The sequence below is a fragment of the Ixodes scapularis genome, unplaced genomic scaffold (genome assembly GCF_016920785.2).
Source record: "Ixodes scapularis isolate PalLabHiFi unplaced genomic scaffold, ASM1692078v2 ptg001192l_1__unscaffolded, whole genome shotgun sequence".
NCBI lineage: Eukaryota > Metazoa > Arthropoda > Arachnida > Ixodida > Ixodidae > Ixodes > Ixodes scapularis.
This window is the reverse complement of record NW_024610115.1, coordinates 372,257-389,178: the sequence shown is the minus strand read 5'-3', so window position 1 is coordinate 389,178 and position 16,922 is coordinate 372,257. Positions and strand designations below refer to the sequence as shown.

Sequence of the window (16,922 nt, the reverse complement as noted above, 5' to 3'; positions counted from 1 at the left end):
AATTTATAACGATAATAATTCCTGGAGAGGGGGAATAAGGGAGACAAAGGACAAACACAAATCTCCACATAGAGCTAGGCGACTGGCGCGCGATCGAAAATAATCCGCCTGGTCTTGGTATCGAACCAGGGACCTCTCCATTTCCAGTGGAGTGCTCTACCAACTCAGCAAACCAGGGGTTAGACGTCAGTAGAGCAAACGGGTTTTATCGCCTGCCACCAGTCTAACACCAGCAAGAGTGAACGGCCATGTATTTTTAAAATTAGGACGATTTGCTTCGGTCGCTGTATTTGGAGATTTGCGTTTGTCCTTTGACCCCCTTGTTCTCCTTCTCCTGGGATTATTATCGTCATTCTTATCGAGCTCGTTTGCACCTCCGCATTAATTGCATTAGCGTCAGCACCAATCTAGCTTCCCCGCTGCGAGAATGTTTAGGTCACGTCACGTGTGCAGCTAGCCCGTTTCCCCACTCAATTTAGAGGGGAAATTGATGAAACAAAATATAGTTTTTCACTCCCCCAAACCGACTGTTTGATGTCTTCTACACAAATTCAACCAGGAGCTGCTTAAATGCTGTATTTCAAGCATTATTGAAATTTGCAGATGAAGGTCGCTGCCAAATGTTTGATTACTGACGGAATGAAACGGCGCAGCGTCTCTTTCGGACGCTTGACCTCCAGAACGCGCTCCTTGCCTTCCGTCGTGCTTAAATTGCGCCCCGAAAACCCCGATGCGAGAAAGAAAAAAAAAAAAAAACGGCTCCATGTATAACCCACAGGATTTGATTTTCCAACGCCCTTCTTCCGTCAATATAACACGTTGTTTGACCTACCAGAATTCGCGCTCCCGCACAGAACCGGAAACGACTCTTATCGTCTCCCCTCGAAGTTGTTTTCACACGCCAGCCGCGAAAAGGAATTCGGGAAAGGGGTAGGAAGGGAAGTGTAGTAGGAGGCTAGAACGAAACAAACTCTGTTCAGCCTCAAGCTGACAGTGTCGTGGAAGCTACACGCTCACTGGACAAATCAACCGCCGCCCTTTCGTCCCCTGAGCTCACACACTGCCCGTGAATAGGGGTGGGAGAGTGGTCACATGGGGTGGAGATAGAGGTATGATGGGTCCAGCATGCAGCTAACTTCCACCGCGCTGCCAGTTTGAACGGTGACGCGAAGGGTAGGTTGACGCGCGCTATTATTGATTTCCCTCGAAATGGCAGTTCGGGCGCCTCGTAAACTAGGCTCGGCGATGACACCAAACCAGAACAAAGAAAACATCCGCCGCCGTGGGGAGATAGCGAAACGGAGCAGGCGGAGATCCGAACGACCCGAGCAAAATAAAGCGAAGAAGCAGAAGCAATCTGTAGAACGGTATTGTTACGGGGAACAACAACAGTAAAATGGGGTGAAGGCTTGAAAGTAAGCAAAACGCTAGAGGAAAGTGAGGACCCAAGTGGAACATAATAAAGCTAACCGGGACAACATGCGCTCTCCTTTTCTTTCTTTCCCTCCCTCATTCAACCATTCGCTCAGACACACACTGACTTACGCTCGCTCTCTAGCTCACTCATAACATCATTCATTAACTCAAGCGCGCACTCACTTTCTCGCTCACTTGCACACACATACACGCACCCATTAACCAAAAATCATTCACTCATTCTTTTTTATCACACATTCATCCATTTAATCACACACGCCCATAAACTCACTCGCCCACGCAATGGCTCACTCACAGAGATTCGCTCACACACTCACCCCAAGCTCACGCAATCATTCACCCATAACCAGGGTGTCGGAACAAAATTAAAACCAAAAACGAAACAAAAAGAAGATATTTTTGGGCGGAACGAAAAGGTTATTAAATTTTTATTTATTATTTTGTTTCGTAGTGAAACCGATAAAATTTTCTTATCGATTTTTGATTCCAGGAGAAAGTTCAGGTATTTCAGTATTCGTTTCACGCAGCGAAGTAGGCGACTGCCGTTGGTTTGCTGCCAAAATTGAAGAGAAGACAAGCAAGGCCCTCACCCCCGCGTCTAAGCTCTGGCCGAACAAGCACACCAAAAATAAAGAAAAAATACAAGAAGAAAAACATGACGCTAGGGCCAATGAAAGCGCGGTAGAGCGATTTCCACCTCTTAATGTACGGCGCGCCTCCACACTCTCCCAATGCTCTTCTCAGCTCCTGCGCCCTCTCGCTCCCCACTTTCTTCCGACGACGCAGACAGACAACGGATCACGGCCACAAGGGTTGTTTGCACCCGACCCGGCGCTGCAGAAGTTCATCTTTTGTTTTCTACGGATACGGCGTTCTGAAACTCTGCTGGAGAAGTGTACCTGTTCGTCCCTCTGGGACGCGAGAGAACAAATTCGTGCTCGAAGATTTTTCAGCTATGACAGCGTCTCAAACAAATGGACGCGCCGGATTTAGGACTGCCAGCACGTTGTTTCTGGAGACCACGGCAAAACCTTGGAGAGCCATTTGCAGCGGCGCCACCAAGAGGTATACGACAACTTGCTTGCTGAGAAAGCCGTGTCCACAAAGCGTGTTGTACCGGGCTGGGATGAAGACCTTCCTGCCACAGCGCTCAGCTAGTGAACATAACCAGCATGCTTCAGCCGACTTCGTGGAAGTTCCTTTCGCTTGAAATAACGGAGGACAGCATACTGAAAAGTTGCGTCGAGCTCGTGACGAAAAACGGACGGCCGTTCCGACTCGTCGATGACTCCGGCTTTCGCCAGCATATTGATCCGATCCTAAAAGCACTCGGTGTCAGACGGTCTATAAAAGCGGCGACAGCAAAGGACAGAGTCCACGAAGAATCCAAGAGCAAGTGAGGGGAGATTTCTTCGTCACTTAGAAGACCGATGTTTCCTCTCTAAACCGACTGCGTGTCGCGACTTGACCGCGCTTTGCTCATAATCAGTGTACAGTACACGGAAAATGGAAGGCTAGTTCTTCAGCCACTGGCCATGAAGGAGCTTCCTGACATACCCACTGGTGAACACCCGAGGTTTAAAGTTAAATGCACATTGTCTCGCTACGACAACAGCATCGGCCAGGTTTACAGTCTCACAACCGATAACGGAGTCAACATGCTTAAGGCTGTTCGTCTTCTCGGTGAAGCCGATGATGAAAGCGATGACTGCAGTTCAGACAAGGAGGCCAATAGCGGCGACCAGGCATTTGGAACCTACGGCTTAATCTCTCCGTTGGACGACGCAGAGGAAACTCAGCTTTCAGGTCTCGGTGACAGAGACTTGATCTTAGGCGTCAGATGTGCCACGCACGCAATAGACTACTTCCATAAAGCCCTGCATGCAACACGGCGCGCGTTGCACTCTGGGAACTATTTGGCCAGGAAGGAGGGTGGCATGGTTTCGGTTTCGATCGACACGTCGACAAGAGATTGTTTTCTGGTCCCGAGAGCGTCATTTGTGTTCTCTAAACTAACCTAAATGGCCAGACCTCGAAGCTCTAGCACAAGCCCGAGACGTATCGCTTGTCTTAACACATGCTTGATGTATTTTTGTACTTGAGCCTTCCTGTTAGCGTTCCAATCGTGGTATGTGGACGAGCCAGTGCTGGGAGTCTCGACGCTGCGAAAGTCGGGTGCTCGGGGATCTTGCTTGTGTACGAATCAACAAGCTGTAGCAACCAATAAGTATGCATACATCGAGCTCGCGCCTTTACATTAGTGTTGTTGATCAAGAAGTTTGTTTGCTTCGTGCGTCCATAGACGAAATATTAATTACTGTTTTTCTTAATGTGCCTGAGTATGCGAGGTAAAACTCGGAGGTGCCATTGAAAAGTTCAATTTTAACACACTTCTTATCTCTTATCTGTACTGACCCGGAGCACGGCACGAAGTGAAGTCCCCACCCGCTTGCATTCCACTAATATTCAACATCGCGTATGCGCATAAAGTTATCCTGCAATCATATAGGCAAATTCGCGCATACAGACCGTTTTAAGAATGCAAAAGTCGAGCACTTGTGTGAAGAATGTCGCACCGTTCGCCGGAAGTGCGTCAGACGGGCATGAACCCCTATGCGCACCACATTGGGGTTCATGCCCGTCCGGCGCACGGTGCGACATTCTTCACACAAGTGCTCGAACAAATTCAAAGCGCATTTGACGGTTGCTAATGGCCATTATATTTGTTATGTGTTTGCTTTCTTCCTGCCTGAGTATGCCGAGATAATTTCAGACACACCGTTCCCGCACAGATCTCGGGTGTCAGTAAAAGCTCGTCCAAAAAGGCTTAGCGAGGAGTAGGGGACGCTTGTTAGGGTCTCCGTCGTAGCTAGCCGATCTCAACGTTTGCGAAAAGTTAATCTTCTATCAGCATAAAATTTGAGTGGGAGATATATGATGACACGAGGAAGACATCATAGTAACTTTTGTGCAGTAGTGAGGTCGAATTTATTGCGTTTCCTTAAAAGTTCATGCGTAAACACTGGCCTCAATTTTGATACCCTGTGAGGATGCGGCTTGCTTTTCGCCCAATGAAGTAACGAGAAGCGGATGTTTGGAAAACAAAATGCGTGTGCTCCAACGAACAAATTTCAGTTGTAGTTCACTGGTACTAGACGGGATTTTCGACATTGAGCTCAAAGATGCACTCGTGGGGTGAGGTGACTAAGCCACGACTTACTACGTTCGCATACGCACGCACAACATCCGGAGTTTCGGGAACCAAGGAAAGTGCCCCTGTCTTCGTTTTGTATCGTTCGAGAATGAGTGTATTGTACGTTCGTGAAAAGTCAGATAATCGAAAACGCAAGCAGCGCGTTCGGTCGCGGCGTGATAGCATGAGATGAAGCTGCTCAGTCGAAACCGAAACTGAGTGGCCAACTAGTTCCCAGAGTGCACTGCGTGGTATTTCGCCGCGATGGGGCGCGTCGGTTTTGGAAGAAGTCCATTCAGCTGGCCGTTAGTGATGTCATCAAAGAGCACCATCGTCGCAGAGTGTCGCGCGCTTGTGAAGAAACTTCGCGTAAAGAGGGGTATGGACTTGATAAGGAAACTAGGGCTAAAGAAGCCTGTCGTCGATTTCCTGACACGATGAATGTCGACTTTCAATATGTTGGTCTGGTTGACTGGATTAAAGGGCTTCGTCAAGGACTTTCTATCGAAGGAAGAACGCTCCTGCCGGATCGAAAGCATGTGGGCACAAGTTGAAATGCTCACAGTATCCCTTGAGCCGACACATGTGACAGCGAGACGCTTCGGAGATGGCAGCTGAAAAATTGGACTTTTTACGATGCATGGTTGATGTGTGGCGTGAACGCCTCAGAGATACCGTCGCCACTGGAAAAGGCCCTGGTTTAATGCAGGAAAAGATGGAGTGAGAGCTCTGTGACATATGCTTTGTGGAATATGGTTTTGCGCTGCACTGTACATGGACCATCGCTACCACCTATTTCTTATTACCGAGCAAACATTCCGAGCAAGGCTTCACCTGAGCAAGACCTGGAACGAATTACAGGCCTTCAGCAGGAGCAGGATAGCAGCTCCACCCAAGCAAATGCGGCAGCAGCTACAGAGGAGCGGGGAGATGCCCTCGAAGCATTGCCCAAGAAAAAAGAAGCTGAGAGTGGTGCGCACCCTGTTCCAACAAGTGGGCTAGGCCCACTGGACATCGCATGCTTGCTAGAATAGCTTGACAAGTAGCCCTAGGTGTGCCAGCCACACTGGTCCGCGTGGAGCGGGCCTTCTCCAGGTATTATAAAAAATTTGTGCACTTTCGTGAGACGCAACGTACAACTAGTTTACTACCGCAGAGCGCTCTTTTTTTTAATTTTGTGCAAGTTATCTGGGACATCCTGTATACGCACTCAGAGACGCTAATTTTCTGCCATACTCACTAACTCGATCTTCATTAAAGACAATTTCAGAGACATTGCATAGAACTAGAAACCTAATTCTAAGTCATATCAGTGTTCTTCAACAACGAAACATTATATAGACTGGTATGCCTCGGTTGTATAACGTTGTACTAATTATAGTTTTTCACCTGCAAAGTGTTCGTTTAATCCAGGGGTTCCCGAACCCCGGTCCATGGGCGAAATCCGGCTCGCGGACGTCTTCCGACTTGCACCTGACTGACCACGGTACTTCTAATGAAGCCCTGCCCGCAGCTTACTTTCAGCAGGCCCGCTGCTACCGGCGCAAAAATAAGCGCACGTAAAGAAACGGCGTTGATACGCGCACCAAGCGCGTGAACGAAGACAATATGAAAAAACGAGAAAAATCTACCTATCGATAAGGCGAGTCCTATCGTCATATAGGACTGCCGCGAAGTGTCCCGCGTCGTATCTATTGCATTTTTTCCCGTCAGTTCTATCATTGCCATTAACCTTCTTTTTCGTGAAAATGCCCAGTGTTCCTAGCGCTCTGGTTTATGTCGCTTGAGGTTTCTGGGTCCCAATTATTGTGGAATGTCATAATCAGCTAAATTTTGAATTTCATAATAAATTCTATCCTTTCATTTACCCTAGATTCTTTTTTCCTTGCATTTTACTGAAACTTTCCATTTGGTGTTTGGACGCTGATCTAAAATTATTTCTGAAGTTTCTTTCTCCTTTATATCTACTTATTTATTTTCCGGCCCTCGATACACCAACAGATCTTTGATCCGGACCTTTAGCAAAAACGTTCGGAGGCACCTCGTGTAATCTAACGTATATGTGACTCCTTTAGAGCCTACAAGTATTAAGCAGTACTCAATGTACTCGCTTTTGAGTGCGTACATTATTGCATGTAAATGGCAAAACACGTTTCTGGTAGCAACTGTAGAGCCTCGAGTTACTGAACACTAATTTCTCTCAAGTGCGAATGAGTAGATGAAGCCTCTATGTCTTCAATGTCAATGTCAATGTCTTTTTTTTTTTATTTCTCTCTCGTTTATGAAACAAAACATTATTATTAAAGATTATTAAACATGTAGCAAGCTGGCGGCCTTTATTGGTGCTCTCGCTGCACGAGCACTCGTGCAGTGTACACTCTCGTTTAGTGGGTGCCAGCGAAGCAGAAGTTGCAAGAGCGTGTCTCGCGCTTTGAATAGATCTGTCGAGGCACGCGAGCTCGGGCAATGAACGCGACCTTCAAGCACTGCGGAGCGCAAGTGCGTCTGCTTCCTTTGCAGGGGTTGTGGTGACGTCAGAGCGCCAAGCTATGATTGGTTCTTATTGAAGGATACCGGGTAGGCATCGAGGCCGCTTGCTTGGAGGTCTCCCCACAACCTTTCAATCAGAGCCAATCAGAGCTCGGCGTCGTTCTGAGAAGCAGACGACTCCGCATACCATCAGCCTCTTTGGCGTTTTGGGTAGGTCGAGGATCCACCATAGCGATGACCTAATGCGAAATACTTGTCTTTTTGGTGGTATTGGTTCAAGGCGACGCTCTCGGGTTCGTAGCGTCGTCTTCACTCGCACTCACGGGGAAACGTCGTACATGCAGTCGGACGTTTGTTCTGTCCGACCTCGTCGTGTTTCTTGCCTCGGTGCGGGATCGCTACTATCAGCACGCCTCTCCCGTGTTTAATTTTACTCTAGTCGCAGGAAGGATGAGAACGGTGGGGCGCCTCTTCCCAACGCCGATCCCTCCAGCAGGTGTTGGTTAACTCCCGCGCAGGGTGATAGCCTTTTCCAGCCTGGCAGTTCGACGACGGAGCCGTAGAGTGGCCAGTCTCAGATTTGGAGCGCGAGGATCTGGTAGCACAGAGCATTTCTCGGGAAACCTGCACATCAACGCACTGCTTTTTCAGCGGTGAGGACCCGAAAAATCGTTTTCAAACCCGACGAGAAAAGAAGCGGTAACACGAGGAACGCAAGGACCACGAGCGGACATTCCATCGCTCGGGAGAAGTGTGTTTCGGCGTCTCGCCGCAGCGGGGCGCTCGTCACGTGGCTCTCCTAGGGTGCCTACATGTCTGTCTGTCTGAGGGTGAAGACATCCATTGTTGCCCTGAATCTCCGAGCGCGTGACGCTCTCGCGCACTTGGTGGGCAACTTGGGCGGTAAAATGGCGCCTATGTAATAGCCAAAGCTACGCGCTCGAGCTGAGTGACACCGGATTGCGCGCACTTCAAAATGCATAAAAAAATCCAATGGGCGGAAAAATGACTGAGATGTCACCACTCAAGCGAAAGCGCGCGTGTGTATGAAGGCACTCTAGGCTCTCCTCCCATTCGTTGTCTGCCGCTCTACCTTTTTAATTACGGTGGCTACTTCTCGTGCCAATCTGATAGACTTTGTCAGTATATAGGAGGCTATGGCAGGATCGAAGATCACGAGACGTGTTTTCAAAAGCATACGAGGCTCGCGTGGGAGGCGGAACAAATGAAAGACAGCCCTGTTGTTCTCGTTCTGCCAGTGAGCATATCTGATTCGAGTATTCACTCACTCACAGAGACACTCACTCAAACCCACACTCTCTCACACACAAGGCGAAGGGGTGTTTCAAAAAATCGATGGACACGCAATAAATCAACGCAGACATACGGTCGACGCAAGCTAAAAACAAACCCCAATGCCTCCCTTTATACTCCTAACTCTAAGAACAGCGGAAAAAACACAACGCACGCACACACACACACACACACACACACACAAAAAAAAAGAAAGATATAATTGAAGAATGTAATTGCAGCCCTTAGAGTGTTCGGCATAAAACAAAATCTCTGCTTCCTAATTGTTTCGTTTTGTTTCGTTGTTTGACATCTTGCACGTTTTGCTTTTCAGTTGTCGTCGAAACGTTCGCGCAAGCACGCATGGAAAAAATTCCCGAGTGAGTCGTGCGCGCAAAGTAGAAAGCAACACACACACACACACACAAGCTAGAGATACAGAGATTAAACGCGAAAAAGTCTAGGCGGCTGCCTGCAACCAGTGACCTCGCGTTCGGCTGGCCAGGAGGCGAGCATTCCGCAATTAAAAGTCGCCCGGCCGCGGCAACAAGATAAGAAACAAAAAGGAAACGACACAGGCCGCGCAAGATAATAGCGGACAGCAAAGACAGGCGGGGCGTCGCAGGACGAAAAATTGCAACCCTCTCCAAGCTACCTTCAACCGACCAACACCTTGTTTACTTTGTTTCACCGCTACCTGGTACACAGCAAAGGCTACGAACCCTTCCAGCCAATCACAACGTCGGAAGCGAGGCACGTGACAGACCTTACCAAAGATCCAGGGGCGAGAGCGTGATCCAAGCAGTTGGAAAAGAGGGGAAGGAGAACTCCCCCTTACCATACCTTCTTTTAGTTGTCCCAGACGCTACCAAACATCGGTTTTAACCCAGTCTGAGATTCCGCCCGTCACGCAAACTTCGTACAAAGTCGGCTGTTCTCTCCTTCTCCCCCACCCGTGGCTCGAACAGCACTGCGCTCAGTTCGTAATATGAGAGTGCAGTCACGTGGCTCCGTCCGACGCGCCGATTGGCTCACTGGGGCCATAGCCTTCCCCGTTTGCCAAATTACGCTGGGACGGAGTATGCCTCTTGTCTATACTTTCGCTCGCTTGTTTCTCGCGGTGGACAAAGAAGGAAGAAAAAAAGCAAGAGAAGAATACAAAAAAAAAAAGAGTTAAGTCCCACGCCTCCCCGTTTGTTATCCGACAGCGCGGGCTCTACATTGAGCACTTCTAAGACTAAAGACGTACAAAGATAACAATGGGGAGGAAAAGAAAAAAAAAAACGACGAAGAGGAGGAAAGCAAATTATTATAGATATTCGGATAAGAGCCCGTTGTGTACCGTAGTATGCAACTCCTATACTACGTTTCTTTTTAGGACGATGCGCTGCAGGCGCTACGAGCCATTCCAGCCAATCCACCACTTCTTAAAGCATCGCGTCGTTGCCACCCGCTTGTAGGGCGTCGCCGTGCCCCTTCCGTTGGTCACGTACCGCTCACACGCTGGATTGGATTGGCTCCGATAGTGCTTAGAGCGTTCGGTGCGGTCCATCGTAAGAAGCAACGGAGTATAGAACGGTGCTCGGCGCGTTCTCGTCGTTGCTGTTGTTGTCACTGTATATTGTTGCTTTCTCGATTACGGCACGAAGGAAAAACGGCGCTGGTGGAGGCAGCGCAAGCGGCTCCGATTTGCGCGCAAACAAGCTTACCGGATCAGAAACAATCAATAAAAAAAAAAAAAGAACGTACGAAACTATCTCAAACAAATGAACTCGCGGCATTATTCGAGGACGCTTGCGGGGCGCCGCTATAATAACCCAACGGGTCCCGATATTTCTTTCGCGCAATTTCGATTCTACGGGCAACGGTCGCAACGGTCCGATTGACTGCCCCGCGCATGCGCGGCACGAAAAACGACCTTCAGACCGTGGCGACGCCCGTCAGGCGGCGCTGCGTTTTTAAGCGGCCTCCCCATTATTAAAGGTGCATTCGCGTAGGCGCGTGAAACAGACAGACACGAACGCAAGAACAAGGAATATCTTGATGGCGAGAATTTTTTATTGTCGTTTCTAATTAACTACTTGTACACGTTTTTTTTTTCTTTTTTCTTTTTTTTTTTGCTGTTGTTTGCTATTTATTGTTATTGCCTGGAGTAAGTAAGCGGTGTTGGTGGTCTCGAGATACTACATGGTGAAACAAGGAGACGGCAGGCTCTTTAAATCGACCGGAAAATTCGGTTTCTTAACCTATCGCGCTACGACTTTGTGCAGCGTTGCCCACAGATGGTGCATTTTTTTGTAAAATTTGCAAAGAGCGAACTTACCTGAGAAAAAAGTAAAGAAAGAAAAAAGCTTAGCTCTTATGGAAACGCAGCGACGCCACCGTTCTCCAAACAACACGGCGCCGTTTCGCACGGGAGACCAGAGATGGCGCAACGAACGCCGCCAACGAACGAGCATACGGCGCCGAGAGCCGGCGTCTTTAGCAGACGATACTTTCGACTCAAAAGCAGCTCGCGTTCTGCAGGCGGCGACAGTCGCAGAAACAAGAAACAGGCGCGGTAACAACAAGAAACTGCAGTTCCTTGTCTGCTAAACACGCCGGCTCTCGGCGTCGTATGCTCGTTCGTTGGCGGCAGTTGGCGTCGCGACCGCTTGCGCCATCTCTTGTCTCCCGTGCCAAACGGCGCCTTGTTGTTTGAAGAACGGTGGCGTCGCTGCGTTTCCGTAGGAGCTAAGCTTTTTTCTTTCTTTACTTTTTCCTCAGGTCAGTTCGCTCTTTGCAAATTTTACAAAACAAAAATGCACCATCTGTGGGCAACGCTGCACAAAGTCGTAGCGCGATAGGTTAAGAAACCGAATTTTCCGGTCGATTTAAAGAGCCTGTCGTCTCCTTGTTTCACCCTGTATATTTGCGCATATTGGGGCCGATTTGTGGCAAGTTGTGGGACTAAAAGTGATCAGTCAAAAGCCATCAACATGAGTCAATTTATTTTGTTTATTTTGTTCCTGACAGATGTTGCTTACAGCTTTTGCCAATCGCAGTGTATTTTTTGATATTTGAATTTATTGCCGCATGTTTTTTGTTTTATCATTTTGTTTTATTTTTGTTTGCTTCGCCCCTCCCCTCTACAATTCTTCGGCGCTTGAGGGTACGTACAATAAATAAATATTAAATAAATAAAAGTGTCGCTGTTGTCGGCTTCCCACGATTAACCCATAAACTCGCTACGATCTTCTTCATTGGATTGATTTTGCTTTCGTCCGCGGAACTGAGTAATTTTTTTCGAAACAATAATTAAATAAATTACGGTATTGTGCCTCATCTAAATTCATCGAAACAAATACTTATTTTTAACAGGAGGCATGAGTGTAGCGGATTACGTTATTGAAGTTACGTAGAAAAGGACACCGCCCCGCATATAGAGACAATATTCGGAGCTATTATACACGAAAAACCATCACAAAAACGCATTGCGCGTCAACGTGCAAGAATGCTACGATATAATGATAATTTCTTATCGGAGGCAATTGCAAGTGTTGTCAATTACGTTTTTCCAGTTACGAGGCTGACACGTCGCGAAGTGACAACGTCCCGGACAATCGTGCATACAAACCAACCCCAAAATTTTGGACCTTCACCTTAAAAGTGATAGAATGCATAAGATGTAGTATACACAATAAGCGATCGCTTAAATATCTTTTGAAGACACTAAACAGTCTATTCAGTTGTGACCGTCAACTTAGGGTTTATTCATTTCACCGCTTAAGCTTTTAACGGGGAAATTGAATTGGTCTATAGGTCACGCCATATCGGTTTTTCCTCTAAATGTGCAGGGGTAAATTTACCGGGTGTATAATTGACGTATCGTTCATTATCCGCCAAGTGTAGTCGGAAAACCGAATAGGCCTGTACGTCACGTGACATCATTTTCTCCGCTTACCTTGGCTGGGAAACTCAATTGGTGTAGAGCACGTGACATCGGGGTACCTCATGTCAATTTGTTCGCTACGTTTAGCGGGAAGAATACATGGACTGACGAACGGACGCATTTCTGGATTAGGGGGCTAGGATTGTATGTTGTTAATGAAATTAAAGCATAGGTGCAGGCGTGCTCGACAGAGTATGGGATAATGATCCCTGGAGAAGGAGAACAAGCGGGACAAAGGCCAAACACAAATCTCCAAACACAGCTAGGTGATCGGTGCACGCTCGAAAAATCCCCCTGGTCCTGGTATCGAACCATGGGACCACACCACTTCCAGTGGAGCGCTCTGCCAACTGAGCTAACCAGGAGTTAGGCGCCAGTAGAGCCAACGGGTTCCATCAGCTGCCACCAGTCTAAAGGGCGATTCACGCAGTTGCGTTGAGTTCGACCATGTGCGAGGATTGCTATGGAAACAGCTGCGCCGGCTCTAACCAGGCCGGTTTTTACCCCATTTTGTTGAAGCGGACGCAGCTGTTGCCATAGCAACCCTCGCACTCGGTCGAACTCGACGCAAATGTATGAATCGCCCTTAACACTAACAAAGGTGAAAGGAAGTGTTCTACGGAACGGCGTTTAAGGAAAGCGTTCCTGGAACGCGTTCCTTTTAGGAGGAACGAAGGAACGCCGCCGTTCCATCTTGCATTGGTGGAACTGGAACGAGAACTGGTTAAGTTTTTACGGAAACGAAAAAAGGAACATCGGTCCTTCCTTTTCCTCGTCCAGTGAAGTAATTTTTATTTTATTTTTAAGGGGGGAACTCTAAAAGACATAACAACAATACTTTTTTTTTACCAAGAACAGGGTCTTCATAAACTTTTTTGTTACTTATTTTAGAGTATATTTCTTGGGGTCCTCGCTTGGTAACAGTCGGGTGCAGGTCAGCCGGTGGGCATTGATTCTTTTTTTAGCACCCGAAACTGCGACACAAAAAAAACAACTTTTAGTTGAAGGAAAAGACACAGAAAGAGGGACGTCTCAAACTCAGCTACATTATTAACTTTCACGAATCTTCATACACCCAGAAATCTAAGGCCGACTACAGCCATCATTGAACTTCCACGAAGAGACCCACAGTTGAAACAAAAGATTAGGTTACCGGACATCGAACGCACCCTTGTGGCTCGAAGATTGGTCACTTAAAAGATGCACAAAAATTAACCTTTATTTCCTCACCTCTTTTTCTACACCTTCAAACTGAACAACGAATCCGACCTTCACGTAAAGAGATTAGTACTTTTCAAGACTGGCCTTCCAGAAACCCTCTCCTCCGCTTGCTCGTTATGCGGACAGAAACATCCAGAAGCAACCATTGTTAAGTTCAAACAAGGGACTTCGGTAGATTTAAACGCGTGAGGTTGTTGTAAAACGATATGTCGGAGAACCCTTTAAGATTGATTGATGAAATTAACCCCGCTCCTTCTTCCCGGAGCACATTACAGTTCGTTCGTCTGAATCGCCCACCACGAACAGGAATAGGGTAAAACACTGAGATTTTCAGAGGTGAATATATCAAGAGAAGGAACCTTGCTTCCGCTTGTTTTCTTCTCCTGGTGTCCTTCCATCGCGGCATTTAAATTCGTGTGTTGCCATTTGACGGGATTTACTCAAACAAAAATTTTGTTCCATCGAATTAAATATGGTAATTAGAAAAATCAAAAAATTTACGTAAATTAAACGGTGCGTTCCATTTTTCTTTAAACCGTGACGGGAACGAGTTCCTTTCTCACAAGTGGAACTTGCAACGGGAACTCGTTCCAAAAAGCAGAAAGGACGAGCTTTAGTTCCTTCTTTTTTTTTTCAAGGAACCTGTACAACACTGGTGAAAAGCCTGCACTTTAAGGTTATAATGTTAATTCAAAGGTGCAAGTGAGTTGGGCACAATAAACGGTACCATTTCCAGGAGAAGGGGAACAAGAGGGCAAAGCACAAACACAAATCTCCAAACACAACCAGCTCTGTTTGGAGATTTGTGTTTGTCCGTTGTCCCCGCCGTTCCCCTTCTCCAGGGATCATTAACGTTTAGGGGGTTGGAGAGTATTCAAAAGGGCCGTATTCGAGAGCTAATTACGGATTTCAGGTACTTCAGCACGTTGTACCACCCACCCTAAAGACTCATTAAACAGAATTTACACGTAGAAAATATGTCAAAAATCAAATTAAACAAATATATTTCAGTGAAATAGAGTGAAAATCCAGAAATGTTTCAAGCTACGTTGAGTAGCTTTTTGTCCTCTCTCTCTCTCTCAAACATTCTCTCTTTATGAATTGAAGTAAACAAATTAAACTTAATTGAATTGAACATTAAAAATCATTCCGTGTTTTAATGACCTGCAGACTCAAGCACTCAACTAATGAAAATGTAATCCAATCAAACACTTCTTGTTTATTCAGTGGAATGTATTTTTTTTTTAATTTTAAATAAAATATTTAAATTTGACATTTGCGAACTAACAAAATCCGGCATGACAGTATAAAAAAAAACCGTGTGATGTGGATACTACGACGGAGTCGAAACGAATGTTGTGGGTTCACTGCAATTTACTGGCACAAGTGATTACGCTCCCGGCCGCAACCACTAACGAGCCGAAGAATGGGCCTGCTCATTTATAACGAATCTCCATTTATAACGAGTTTTTTCGTGGCGGCCTTAACAAAAGGGATGAAAAAATTTCAGGAAGGCCTTGATGGGGCTTTAATTATCCACCGCCCTCTATCGTAAGGTGGCGTAATCCCTTAGCAGTGGATGCAGGCAGGCGTCCATCGCCGGCTGGTCTCGAGCTCCTGGGAGCTTTCATAATGGTTACGACTGGCTTAGGTTCCGCTTCAGTTCAGCCCCGAAATAGGAACCGTCCTCAATGGCGAAGCAGATGGCTTATTGGCAGCCCCAAATCATGAAGCGTCCTTGGGTAACTTCGAGCTGAGTATAGAGGCCAGGCATGAGAATTTTAACGGGCGTCTAAAGCGAACTGTGTTTGACTGCAGCATTGCATTCTTACATACACGAGCTCAAATTTCGCGACCGTCCGTCGAACGCACACACCGCGTGGCGTAGTGGATTGTTCAAGGCTTGGCCAGCCGTAAATAACCGGCAAAGACACTAAATAAAACAAAAAATGAAAAAGAGGAGCACGAGGCGACGCCGTGACGCTTTGAAACGACTTGGCCAGCTGCGAAAAGCTCTGAGAAACAACGTAAAAAAAAAAGTGATAGGAAAAGTGATAGGAATGAGGGACGAGGGGACGGTTTGAAAAGACACGGCAGCGTGTGCCAGGAAGGTCGAGACTAGACATCAGCATACGCTGCCGTTGTCATGAAACGTATTTTTTTAAATAACAGTTTTATCACTAAATAAAAATACAGCGGCAATTTTTTTGTCACTCAGCAAAAATAAATTACGCATTCCCGAAAGCATAGGCTCCACCAGAATGTAGTGCTAACGGTTGGGACCAGATGTCACAGAGCTTAGCGTCATATTATTCAAAAGTTACAAACGAGTTTCAAAATTTTTCATTGAGATATTGTATCAAAACTTGTTCACGGCAGCAAACTATATTCATCTCCATGTATACTCTGGCTCCGTTAACCGGCATTTTTCTCTTTTTTTGTGTAATTTTTAAAATTGAGGGCTTTGTTTCCTTCAACTTTTTTTGCCCCACGGCCGGATTATCCAAGGTTCAAAGGGCTCTCCTTTGGAAGAGGGACCCCCGCTATCGTAGTCTAAAATACAAAACACAATGCATAGCTAGGTCTCAGCCAGAGATCAACTACGATGCAACGAACAGACATTGTAAATTGAATTAATTGCTCTTTCCATACATACACTATGTTTGTCTCTTATTACTGGTTTCATCAAGTTGCTTGACGATTTTATTAGAGACCATGGGATGGATGATCACGCTAGCGATTATTTTAAATCACGAGCTACAAACACACACAAAAAAAAGGCGATGGAGCCAGCATGTCACCGTTGCGCCGAAGGTGTGGGCCTAGTTGGAAGATAAAAGAAACCCAATTTCACCGCATATTCGTGCAACTTGGGAACTTTTGCTCTGGTGGCCTCGGAAAAATACACCTGCGCTTCGACATGCATTATCGTATGTCTGCGCATAAGGTCCACTCCACTCGTCGGTCATGTTTTCCGTGAGATTTATGTGATAAACCTTATATGCACCGGCAGTTTTTTTTTTTCTGTCTAGGCTAACTAATGACGTTTGAGTCTGCTGCTAGCAAAGTCCGGAAGCTACTGTTAAAACATTTAATTCTAACAAATAACACAGGCTGCAAAAGGGGCCCCTCAGTAGAGTCTGCACATTTTATGTGCGACACTCATTAAAAACCCCAGGCTAGTAGTTGCACTGCGCTGGCTAAATCTCCAAACCACAGTGTAAACCAGTGTCGCCATACCCTACGCTGTAAAAACACGACCATCTATTTGCCGCATATTTTCTAAGCTTTAAGCTTATTTATTTAAAAAACGCAAACACAAATATATCTGATTGTAAACACGAAAAAAAAAAAAGC

General features: G+C 46.5%; 1 pseudogene; it reads left to right on the top strand.

The window, feature by feature from the left end:
• The first annotated feature begins 1,209 nt into the window (after positions 1–1,209).
• Positions 1,210–5,185, top strand: LOC121047191 (annotated as a pseudogene).
• The last annotated feature ends 11,737 nt before the right edge of the window (positions 5,186–16,922 follow it).